This window comes from Budorcas taxicolor, chromosome 6 (genome assembly GCF_023091745.1).
Source record: "Budorcas taxicolor isolate Tak-1 chromosome 6, Takin1.1, whole genome shotgun sequence".
Classification (NCBI taxonomy): domain Eukaryota; kingdom Metazoa; phylum Chordata; class Mammalia; order Artiodactyla; family Bovidae; genus Budorcas; species Budorcas taxicolor.
Genome location: NC_068915.1, coordinates 91782931 through 91795749, shown reverse-complemented (window position 1 = coordinate 91795749; position 12819 = coordinate 91782931).

Below are 12819 nucleotides of genomic sequence, written 5' to 3'. Positions count from 1 at the left end.
ATGAATTGCTTTGAAGCTTCCTCCTTCTTTCCCCTGACCCAGTGCCACAAAGAGCAGGATGTAACATTCTTCATTCTTATCTCATCCGAGTGATGTAATTTTTTCATAGTGGGCTTTTTCTTGTCCCTGTATGCATGTGCGCTCAGTCACTTCAGTCATGTCCGACTCTTTGTGACCCTATGGAATGTAACCTGCCAGGCTCCCCTGTCCACGGCATTCTCCAGGCAAGAACACTGGAGTGGGTTGCCATTTCCTCCTCCAGGGGATCTTCCCAAACCAGGAATCGAACCCGTGTCTCTTATGTCTCCTGCATTGGCAGGCGGGTTCTTTACCACTAGCACCACCTGGGATGTCCCTGTATAGCCTTGAGTATTTCTGCTATCTTATATGTGAATTTCCAGGAATGTTCTTCCTATGTAGGAGAAGAGGGGACAAAAAAAGAAGACCAAAGAGGACAGGATGGTGCAAAGCATTTTCAAAAGAATCAATGTAGTAAAAATATTTATTTAAAGAGATAGAATATGTTACATTCTTACCTATTTGGATAGCAGCAGCTTCTTTGTTTCAGGATTCAGGGATGAGTTTTCCCCTGATGGAAATATGTAATACATAATCATATGGCTAAAAGAGAGCTTCTAATTTCATCTTTTCATCTTCAGGCAGACCTATCCCTAAGTCATTTTGGGTAGACAGACTTCATTGTTTGTGAAAAGGTTGGTAAGAAGAGTAAGTGTCTTTTGAAAAGTACCCTTAGTAAACATTTGTATTATAAAGTACAATTCAACTCTAAAAATGTTACGTTTTATCTCTCACTTTGAGAAGTGCCTCAAAGTAACACAGTTGCTACTTTCTATCTGTAGTCAAGATTCTGTACTAAGTACCTTTCTGCAGTGTTCTCAGACTTCTTAGATAATGTCCCATTCAACAAATGCTACCTTCCCCAGAGCTCTCCAGCAAATCTTCAACACCAAATGCATGTCCAACAATTCCATTCAAATCTGACGCTACACAGACACCACAGATCAAGGGCTCAGCCCCCAGAGACTGCCCCCACTTCAGACTCCAGCTACAAATGCAGGGGGCTGCACTTCTTATGGGCCAGCCTGACTACTAATGTGGGGGTTTCTACGACCCCTCTGCAAGTTTGACAACTGGATCAAATGACTCATAGCACTTAGGAAAGTACTATACTTAGAATTATTATTTTATTATAAAGGATACAACTCAGAAATAGCCAAATGGGAGGGACACATAAGGCAAGGTCTGGAATGAAGGAAGCCTGGGGAGCTTGTGCCAGCCTCCTGGTACATTGATATACACACCAATCAGGAAACTCTGAACCTCCTTAGAGTTTCTATCAAGGATTTATTACAGAGGCATTATTGATTAAATCATTGGTCATATGGTTGGACTCAGTCTCCCCAAACCATTACCACTCCTCATTCTCCGCTCCCCCCAACCACCAGTAATCTACTTTCTATCTCTATGGATTTGCCCATGCTGCCCATGACATATAAATGGAACCATACAATACGTGGCTGTGATCGGCTTCTTTCACCTAGCACAATACTCTCAAGTTTCATCCACGTTGTAGCACATTATCAGTAATCCACTCCTTTTTATTGCCAAATAACATTCCATTGTATAGATATACCACATTTTATTTATCCATTGATCAGTTAATGGACATGGGCTGTTTCTACTTTTTGGCTACTGTGAATAATGCTGCTATGAACTTTCACATACAAGCTTTTATGTGAAATGTGTTTTCATTTCTCTTGGATATATGCCCAGGAACAAAGAATCTGTGTCATCTGGTATTTCTATATTCAATCTTTTGAAGAGTTTCAAGATTGTAACAGGAGCACCATTTTACATTCCCACCAGTGGTGTATGAAGAACACTAGACCTTGTATCTCCCCCTACCCATGAAGAAATTAAAACTCTTGCCCTAGGTCCAATTTTTTAAAACCTGGGAAGAGATTTTATTTGGCCTGGCCTGGGTCAGATGGTGACCCGTTTTCTCATCTCTGTTGTTAGAAAAGAGTCATGTAAAAATATGGTTATCCAGCTTATGGCCATGGGAAGGAGTGTTTCCCTGGAAAGGGATGTACTGCTATACAGAAGGCCTGCACAGGGACTTCCCTGGTGGTCCAGTGACTAAGACTCTCTCCTCCCAATGCAGGGAGCCCCCATTCAATCCCTGGTCACCTAACTAGATCCCACATGCTGCAACTGACACCCAGCACAGGCAAATAAATAAATACATGTCTTAAAAAAAAAATGCCTGCACAGAAACCTAAGATATAAAAATAGTGCTACCCCCAAGGGGAACTGTCACTGTGTGGGAGCACTGGGTTGATACAATGACTGGGAGGATGCCTCTGAGGTTTAGGTGGCATCTGGGGCCTGGAAGCATAAATCCCCTGAAACAAAACAGCCTCACTTAATAAAGAGTTGTCCTGCCCGAAGGCCAATAATGTTCCAGGTGATCAACTCAGTTCTGTGTTAACAAACTCGTCATTTTCTTAGTTGGGAATATGCCTACTCAAAATTTTATTTGTCAGCCTGCCTTTGTAACTAGATGTAGCTATGTGATCAAGTTCTGGTCAATGACACGGAAATGGAAGTGATGTGTGTGGCAGCCGAGAAGAGTCCTTAAAAAAAGTGTGCCCTCTCTTTGCCATTCTTCCTTCCTGCAAGTTGGGATGCAGATATGATGGCTGGTACTGGAACAGCCATCAGACTGTGGAATGGAAATCCCATATTAAGAAACAGTGGAACAAGATGAGAAGAAAGGGATGATCAGAGATTGTCATACACACTCTGGGCTGAGTGTGGTTATATGGGAAGAAATAGACTTCTATCTTAATAAGTCACTATTTCCTGTCATTCTTAGCTGAACCAAAGCTAATCGAATATAACTGTGTTCTACATGCCAGCACTTTCTCTGTGCATCAAGTACCATTCTGTGAAAACACTTTACACACGTTAACTCAATGTCTTCTCATGTCAAACCAATGAGATAAATACTTCAACCTACAAGCCACATTTTGAGATGGAAAAACTGAGGCTCAGAAAAATTAAAAACTTGCCCAAGTTCATCACAGATTTTACATGCAAGACACAACCTCCAGAGCCCATGTCTGAAACTATCACACTGAGAAATCAACAAATGAATGACTCCCAGAATACACTGATGAGGAGAAAATGCAAATAACAGCAATATATAATTAATAAGCAGGAGAAACACTAATCAGAACCTCAGCTATCTCAATATAACAGTGACCATGCTGCTGCTGCTGCTGCTGCTAAGTCACTTCAGTTGTGTCCGACTTTGTGCGACCCCATAGATGGCAGCTCACCAGGCTCCCCCATCCCTGGGATTCTCCAGGCAAGAATACTGGAGTGGGTTGCCATTTCCTTCTCCAATGCATGACAGTGAAAAGTGAAAGTGAAGTCGCTCAGTCGTGTCCAACTCTTTGCGACCCCATGGAGCGTGGCCTACCAGGCTCCTCTGTCCATGGGATTTTCCAGGCAAGAGTACTGGAATGGGCTGCCATTGCCTTCTGCGAACAGTGACCAGGCATGATAAGAAATAGGCCTTTTGAATTTGGGGGGGAAATCCAACTATCTGCAAGTGTGCATTTGCCAAGCATTTTTGTGACTGCCAGACTTTTGAGTAGAACGCTAAATTAGAATCTTTAGCATTATGACAATTACAGTTTATAAATATCAAATTTTAATAAGTCATTTAGTAGATTACTAAGCAGCCCTTGGTTGTATGCAAAAACAAAAATCTGTAGAATTATACATCCCTCAACGTATAATGAATGAGGATTGTGCATTTGTTAAATTTACAGTCTGTCAAGAGGACCTACATACCATACCTTGAGAATCATTCTTATAAAATGCTGTATGCGAAATTAAGCCTCTTGCTTGAAATTTGTAGCCTCTATTTCTTTATATCTCATAGTTGTCTCATATATTTCTATATCTCTCAGATTAGTTTGAAACTTAGGACACGGAATTTTGTGAGAGGATTAAATTCAGTTAACACTTGCAACCCCCCCTACTTGCAGCTGTGGGACACTGGGGATAAAATGATGAGTGAGAATGATTCTTATCATCTAGAAACTCACAGTCCACTAGGGGAGACATTAACAAGACAAGTGGAACCAAGTGAGATGGACCCTGAAGGTATGTTCTAAGAGGAGAGAGGGAAAAGTGATTATTTGTGCCTTTCGATATTGGGGAAGGCTTGAATAATCCTTAGAATTCTGCCAAATGGAGAAGAGAGAAAACACACTGAGAAAAAAAGTTTTAAAACAAAAAAAGCACAAAGCTGTAGGAAAAATGGAACAGTATTCGGGAGTGACAAGTAACTCAGGGCAATTTATTTCTTTAAAGTTATATGCATGTACTACCATACTAATGACATTGTAAAGAAAAGAAAGAAAGTGAAGTCACTCAGTCATGTACAACTCTTTGAGACCTCGTGGACTATAGTCTGCCAGGCTCCTCCATCCATGGGATTTTCCAGGCAAGAATAGTGGGTTGCCATTTCCCTCTCCTGGGGATCTTCCCAACCCAGGGATTGAACCCAAGTCTCCCGCATTGCAGGCAGACTCTTTACCATCTGAGCCAGCAGGGAACATGTGAAAACAAATACAAATAGAACTTCTAAGGAAAAAATAAGCAAGTATAAAGATACTGCTAGTTATGAACATGGGCTTCTCAGGTGGCTCAGTGGTAAAGAATCTGCCTGCCAATGCAGTAGACTCAAGAGACTAGCATTTGATCCCTGGGTCAGGAAGATCCCCTGGAGTAGGCACTGGCAACTCACTCCAACATTCTTGCCAGGAAAATTCCATAGACAGAGGAGCCTGGCGGGCTGCAGTCCGTGGGGTTGCAAACACCCATGCAATCATGAACCATGAACATGGTAAAATTAAGTAGTTTAAAAAGAGTGAGAACTAAAAGCTCATTAATTTGTTTTCTAACCTTGCAATGTTTAACAATAAGAAACTGAGCGATTAATTTGTACTCGTCTGGGTACTTTATTTTTTCCAGGAGAGAGATATACTAGGAAAGGTTGTGAGAACTAATAAAAGCATGATACTCTACTTGGGAATTTTTATGAGCCATCCCCTCCATAAACACAAAAATTAGAGTCACATCAGATTCTATTTATACTTTGCACACCCACACACACAAAAATATATGGCTAATCATAATGGCATTATCAACTAAAATTTCAAACCCCAATATATGCTTAAGCAGGAGCCTGTCATTAAAGATGGAGATGGTAAATCTCTATTTCAAAGGTTCTTTACCATAATTTAAATTTTGAGGGCCAATTTTTGTCATATGTGGTTAGTTTATTGTCTTAAGTCTAACATTGCTGAAGGCTCACATTAGATGTAGCCCCAGTCCCTTGGGCTGACTGTATTATTTTCTTGGCTTAAAGTTTAGTATTGTCTTTAATTCACAATTTCTTTGTGAGAATTACTATTATTTTTATTTATTTGGCTGCACTGGATCTTACTTGCAGCTTGCAGGATCTTTAGTTGTGGTAAGCAGGATCTAGTTTCCCAACCAGAGATCAAATCCAGGCCCCCTGCATTGGGATTGTAGTGTCTTAGCCACTGGACCACCAGAGAAGACCCAGTGAGCATTATTTAAAATTATTTTCCTTCTTGGTTAAGATTAATTTGAAACTAGATAAATATCATCTGTAAAGCTATTCCACAGGCATGTAAATAGCAATAAAGTGACAATATAACCTGAAAGCAAACAGCAAGGATGCCTCTCTCAGCCTCTTCCAGTTGTAGAATATTCCTTAGGGTACTTCCCTTACTGCCCATGACATGAGGTCACCCAAGTGAAAACAGCTGTGTCCATCTGTAGCTTGTGGGGCATCTCCCTCACCAGTACATGAATGCAGTGAGCACAGTACCAGAAACACAGTAGACATTCAAAACACTTGTATTGAGTGAAAACAGAAGGAAAAAAAAAAAAAGTAGATCTTTGCAGTCAGGTCTCGAAGCTCCTGATCTTATGAACAATTAAGAACCACTGCAGAGTTGTTTTGGAGCTTTGTTTATTTATTTATCATTTTAGCAAGAAAGCGAATTATCAGATCTGGTTTTTAGGCTTATAAAGCAAGCAGCAGAGCGGAGAATGGGCTGGAGTTGGAGAGGGAAGAGTAGAGGCCAGGAGACTGGTAAGGAGGCTAATGCAATGGTCCAGGTGAAAGATACAAGAACCTGAACTATGGCAGAGGCCAGGCGAGTGGATATGAGATAAAGTTCAGGAGGTGGGGTTGACAGCACCTGAGGACTAATTGGAGTAGAGTCAAGGGGTGAGGAAAGTGTTTGGGATTAATTCAAATTGTCTTGTCTGGATGCTTGTGAGCTCAATAACACAGGAGGGGTGAGTTTGGGGGAAGGATGATGAAGGCTGGTCTGGACATGCTGAATTTGAGCCTGGAGAGACCCAGCAAGAAGAAGGTAGTGTGAGACTAGAGTTCAGGAGGAAAGCCCGGGGGAGTTGGTGATTTGGAGGTGATAATTAAAATGATATTTGATAAGATTTCTCCCTGGTGGCTCAGACGGTAAAGCGTCTGTCTACAATGTGGGAGACCCGGGTTCGATCCCTGGGTCGGGAAGATCCCCTGGAGAAGGAAATGGCAATCCACTCCAGTACTATTGCTTGGAAAATTCCATGGACAGAGGAGCTTGGTAGGCTACAGTCCATGGGGTCACAAAGAGTTGGACACAACTGAGCGACTTCACTCAAGATTTCTCCCAAGAGGAGGATATATTTGAAAGAGGGATCCATCCTATCACTTCTTAGCTTTAAAATTATTGGCCACCTGTGATCTAAAAGATTAAATCCAAATTCCTTTCTTTTTTTTTGGCCCTGCTGCATGGCTTGGGGGGTCTTTAATTGCCTGACCAGGGACTGAACCCAGGCTACATCAGTGAAAGTGTCGAGTCCTAACCACTGAAGGGCCAGGGAATTTCCCAGACCCAAATGTCTCAATCTGATAGTCAAAACCCTGCCCAGTCTAGTACCAGTGTATCTCTTGCTCAGTCATTTATTCAACCCACCAATCTTCATAAAGAGCATGGCTATACCATGGTATACGCTAGGGACAGAGAGATAATAAGTCTTGGTTGTTGCCTTGGCAGGAGGCAGGGGTCTACTGGGGAAGAGAGACACTAAAATGTAGGCACGTAGGCACGTAGTTGCTCAGCTGTGTCCAACTCTTTATAACCCCATGGACGGTAGCCTGCCAGGCTCCGCTGTGCATGGAATTCTCCAGGCAAGAATACTGGACTGGGTTGCTATTCCCTTCTCTAGAGGATCTTCCCAATCCAGGGACTGAACCCAGGACCCCCACACTGCAGGCAGATTCTTTACTGTCTGAGCCAGACCAGGGAAGCCCAAAACAGACCATTAGCTTTCAGTAAAATCAGGATAGGAACAGGGATGATCTCATAGGGTTGTGGCAAGAGTTAAGTGAGTTTATACACATAAAGTCCTTAAAATGGTGCTGAATATGCAATAACTATTATTATTATAGGAGAGGCATATACTAGGCCTGGTGGTGTGACTCCCTTGACTGGGCAACCACTGAGCCGAATCTTGAGGGGAATTTAAGCTAGCCAGGATAAGCAAAGACCTGCCTGAACATCTTCCTGTTTCCTTGTGTAATGGGTTGAATAGTGGCTGCCCAAAATTTATGTCCAAATCTCTGGAGCCTGTGAATGCCACTGTATTTGTAAAAAGGTAAGGATTTGCAAATGCAAGTACATTCAGGTTCTTATGATCAGATCATCCTGGATTATCTGAGTGGGCCCTAAATCCTAAATCCAAATCTTGTAAGAGATGGAAGAGGAGAGGCACAGAGAAGAAAGACCAGGTGAAGATGGAACCAGAGATGGGAGTGAGGTGGCCACAGGCTGAGGAATGCAGGCAGTTACCAACTGCGGTGCTGCAGGAGAATCTTGAGAGTCCCTTGGACAGCAAGGAGATCAAACCAGTCAATCCTAAAGGAAATCAACCCTGAATATTCATTGGAAGGACTAATGCTGAAGACGAAGCTCCAATACTTTGGCCACCCAATATGAAGAGCTGACTCATTAGAAAAGACTCTGATGCTGGGAAAGATTGAAGGCAAGGGGAGAAAGCAGTGACAGAGATGAGATGATTGGGTGGCATCATCAATTCAATGCACATGAGTTTGAGCAAACTTTTGGAGATGGTGAAGGACAGGGAAGCCTGGCATACTGGAGTACATGGGGTCTCAGAGTCCGACTGAACAGCAACAACCAGGAGCTGGAAGAGGGAAAGGAGGATTCTCTCCTAGAGTCTCCAGAGGGAGGGTGGCCCTGCCAACACCTCGATTTCCAATGTCTCAGCCCCTGAGCTATGACAGAATAAATCTGTTAATTCATGACACCCACACCCCAGTTTGTGATAATGCATTCTAGCAGCCCCAGGAAATGAATAGATCTTGCTATTCTGAGTCCTCTCCACAACTAATTCTTTGTCAGTGGTGAACACAGTCCTACCTCTCACAGAACCCACGTTCTTGTTGAGGGGACCACATGGAAATGAACAAATACAGAAGTTATTGTTAATAGCAGAGTGTTAGGTGCTGTGCAAGTTAAGTGCCAGAACTGTGTATCCAATTGCCCACTTGCCATCTCTACTTAAATGTCTAATGGGCATCTCAAACCTCACTTTCCCCAAACAGAAGTACCTGGAAGTGGAAGCTGATTTATCCACATGGTCAGGAAAACCCTCTGGGAGGAGGTGACATCTGTAGGGAGGAGGTGACATCTGTAGGAATGATGAGGGTGAGCTAAGATGGTGACCAAAGGCGAGTGGTTCAGAGCAAGGTGCTCAGGTCTTGTTTTGTTTTAGGAAGGAAAGCAGCCCTTGGGGATGAAGAGAGGAAGAGGATGAAGACACAAGGGAGAGGGGCAACATAAGCTGTAAAGGTCCCGTGGAGGCAGGGGGGATGTGGGGCTCAGGTGAGAGAGCAGATCAGGGGTCAGGGTCTTTGAAGGGAAACAGTAAGAAGAGAGCAGGGGCTAAACGATGCTGGCTCTACTCAAACTTTCAGGGTCTGAAGCCTGGCTTTGCCACTTACTGGTGACAAAATAGTACAAAATTACATTATTTGGATCTTGAAGCCCTCCACTAAAAAATCAGGATACTACTAGCTCCTACCTCATAGAAATCTGTTGGGAGAAATAAATATATTCAGAGGTATGAAGTATTTGGCTCCATGTCTGGCACAGAGCATGCAATCAATGTCATTATTACGACTGAGATCATGAGAAGAAACACCAATTTAGAGTCAGAATGTGAGCACTGGAAAGAACTTCAGAATTGTCTGTTCTAATTTCCCCATAAAGAAATGGAGGCCCAAAAAGTTTGTACATTGGCCAATTTAGAGATAGTTACATGGGGCTTCCCTGGTGGTCTGGTGGTTAAGACTCTGCTTCCAGTGTAGAGGCTATGGGTTTGATGCCTGGTTGGGGATCTAAGATCCCATTTGCTGATTGTGGCCATACATAAATAAATAAAATTTAAAAATTAAGGCAGAGTCAAGACTACAGTAGCTACTTGGAAGTCTGTGCCTTTTCTAGCTGAGCATCACAGACAGATTTGGGAATCTTAAGAATGCGGGTGGTAAGTGAGTCTGGGAAAATAGACTACATCCTTCACGTAGAACCCAGAGAACAAGCAAAGAACATGGAAAGAAGAGTTAACAAGGGAGAGTCAGAGTTGGGTCTGGGAGATAAGAGAAGAACCAGGAAAGAGTAAAGATTGTAGAAGCCGAGACAGAGATTTCAAAGGGAGGAAATAGTCAACTGGGTCAAGTACTCCAGAGAGTTGAGGAAAGATTATGCCTCTGGTACAAAATGCTAGGTTTGATGTCAACTTGATGTGAGCACCAGTTTCACAAGACACTGAGCTCTGAAACTTGATTTTCCTATACACAGAAAATCAGAATATACATGGAAAATCTGTTGACTCCTTTAACAAACTTTTAGCCTGTATCTTGTAAAGTTGGCAATGGAGGGAGACTTTCCAATCAGGGAGGGTTCAGTGGACCTTCCTCCAGACCCTGAAATTAACCTCATTCTTGGAGTGTCTCACCCTAAGGTAAATTACAGCCACAAGAGCAGACTGGCCTTAGCAGGACAAACCAAGATTTTACAGTTCCTCTCTTTGCCTTTGTATGGCTGAGATGCGTCAAATATTTAAGCAAGATCTCTAATGCTGGGCTAGTTATAGATCTCTTCTCTTCTCTTTCTAGGCTCCCTGTGTGTGTGTGTGTGTGTGTGTGTGTGTGTGTTGGTTGTTCCATCGTGTCCAACTCTTTGTGACCCCCATGGACTGTAGCCCACCAGGCTCCTCTGTCCATGGGATTCTCCAGGCAAAAATACTGGAGTGGATTGCCATTCCCTTCTGGGATCTTCCCGATCCAGGGACTGAACCCAGGTCGCTTGCTTTGCAGATAGGTTCATTACCATCTGAGCCACCCGAGAAAGCCCAGGCTTCCTCCATAGAAAAAATCAAATAATCCCATAACTTTCAAATGCCATTTCAATGCCCAAGACTCTTAAATTTATATCTCCAGCTCTGACCCCATCCTTGAATAATTGCCTATTCTAGATCATTCCTTAGGTGGCTAATGTTCATCCCAAACTTAACCTTTCCAAAAGGGAATGCTTGACTTCCTGTCCCCAAATCAGATCTTACCCTGATAGTTCCAATCTTGGTGAATTTATATTCAACCCACCAGCACATTCTCCAGATCTCAGTCCTCTACATCCAATACCTTGCCATTCCAAGCTGCCACCATCTCTTGCCTGGCCCTCTGCAACTGTCTCCTAATTTTGTTTCTACTTTGCATCCCCGATAATCTACCCTTAACACACCAGCCAGATGTTTTGTTATACATAAATCACATGCAGCTCTCTTGATTATAAACCCCCAATAGTCTCCCATCACACTTAAACTAAAACCCAAAACCCACTAAGCCTTGCAAGACTCAGATCCTGCTCATGGCTAAGACTTCTCATCTCACACTTTCCTCTCTCACTGTGCTCTAGCTTAGCTTCTGGTTTTCTCTCTGTTCCTCAAATACACCATTTGTTGTTGTTCAGTCGCTCGGTCGTGTCCAGCTCTTTGAGACCCCATGGACTGAAGCACACCAGGCTTTCCTGTCCTTTACCTTCTCCTGGAACTTGCTCAAACCCATGTCCATCGAGTCAGTGATGCCATCCAACCCTCTCATCCTTTGTTGTCCCCTTCTCCTCCTGCCCCAACCCCTCCCAGCATCAGGGTCTTTTCCAATGTGTCAACTGTTTGCATAAGGTGGCCAAAGTATTGGAGTTTCAGCTTTAGCATCAGTCCTTCCAATGAACACCCGGGACTGATCTCCTTTAGGATGAACTAGTTGGATCTCTTTGCAGTCCAAGGGACTCTCAAGAGTCTTCTCCAACACCACAGTTCAAAAGCATCAATTCTTTGGTGCTCAGCCTTCTTTATGGTCCAACTCTCACATTCATACATGACTACTAGAAAAACCATAGCTTTGACTATACAGACCTTTGTTGGCAAAGTAACATCTCTTTTTTAATATGCTGTCTATGTTTGTCATAGCTTTTCTTCCAAGGAGCAAGTGTCTTTTAATTTGAAACATATATATATAATTTTTAATTTGTCAGTTATACCTCAGTAAAGCTGGGGGAATATAATGAATGCTTGATGGGACTTTCTGTTGGTCCAGTGGTTAAGGATCTGCCTTCAGTGCAGGGGATGTGGGTTTGATCCCTGGTCTGGGAACTAAGATCCCACATTGCCAGAGAACAACTGAGCCTGAGCACTCTGGAGCCTTTACACCACAACTAGGGAATCTGTATGCTGCAACAAAAGATCCCGCATGATGCAACAAAGATCCCAACACAGTCAAATAGATAAATATTTTTAAAAATAGTGTATGCTTGGGCAACTCTCCCCAACTAAAAAAAAAAAGTTTCTTTCCTTGTTAGGAATATACTTGATAATAAAGCATAAACAATTATAAACACATTTTTTTTTCTTTTTTGATAAGAATTTTGTGAAATAAGACAGAGAACAGACTTGCGGTTGCTAGGGGGACAGTGGGGAAGGAATGGATGGGGAATTTGGGATTAGCAGATGCAAACTATTATATATAGACTGGATAAACAACAAGGTCTTATTTTACAGCACAGGAAACTATATATTCAATATCCTGTGATAAACCATAATGGAAAAGAATATATGTATATAACTGAGTCACTTGCCTGTAAAGCAGAAATTAACACATTATAAATCAACTATACTTCAATAAAATAAATTTGAAAGAAGAGCTTTGTGAGATAAATGTATCAGAATTCTTGTGCTCATATGACAAAAATTTGTAGCAGTTCTACAACCAACCAGCATTTTTGTGTATGAAGTGATATGCTTCAAGCATCAGAACTATCAATCATAAAGAGTAAATAAGAAAAGAAAATGAATTATCTTTTCATTCTGAAAATTCTGATTAAATGATCAAATGAAGTGAAGTGAAGTGAAGTCGCTCAGTCATGTCTGACTCTTTGCGACCGCATGGTCTGTAGCCTACCAGGCTCCTCTGTCCATGGGATTTTCCAGGCAATAGTCCTGGACTGGATTGCCACTCCAGGAAATTGCCATTTCCTTCTCCAGGGGATCTTCTCAACCCAGGGATCGAACCCGGGTCTCCTGCACTGTAGACAGACG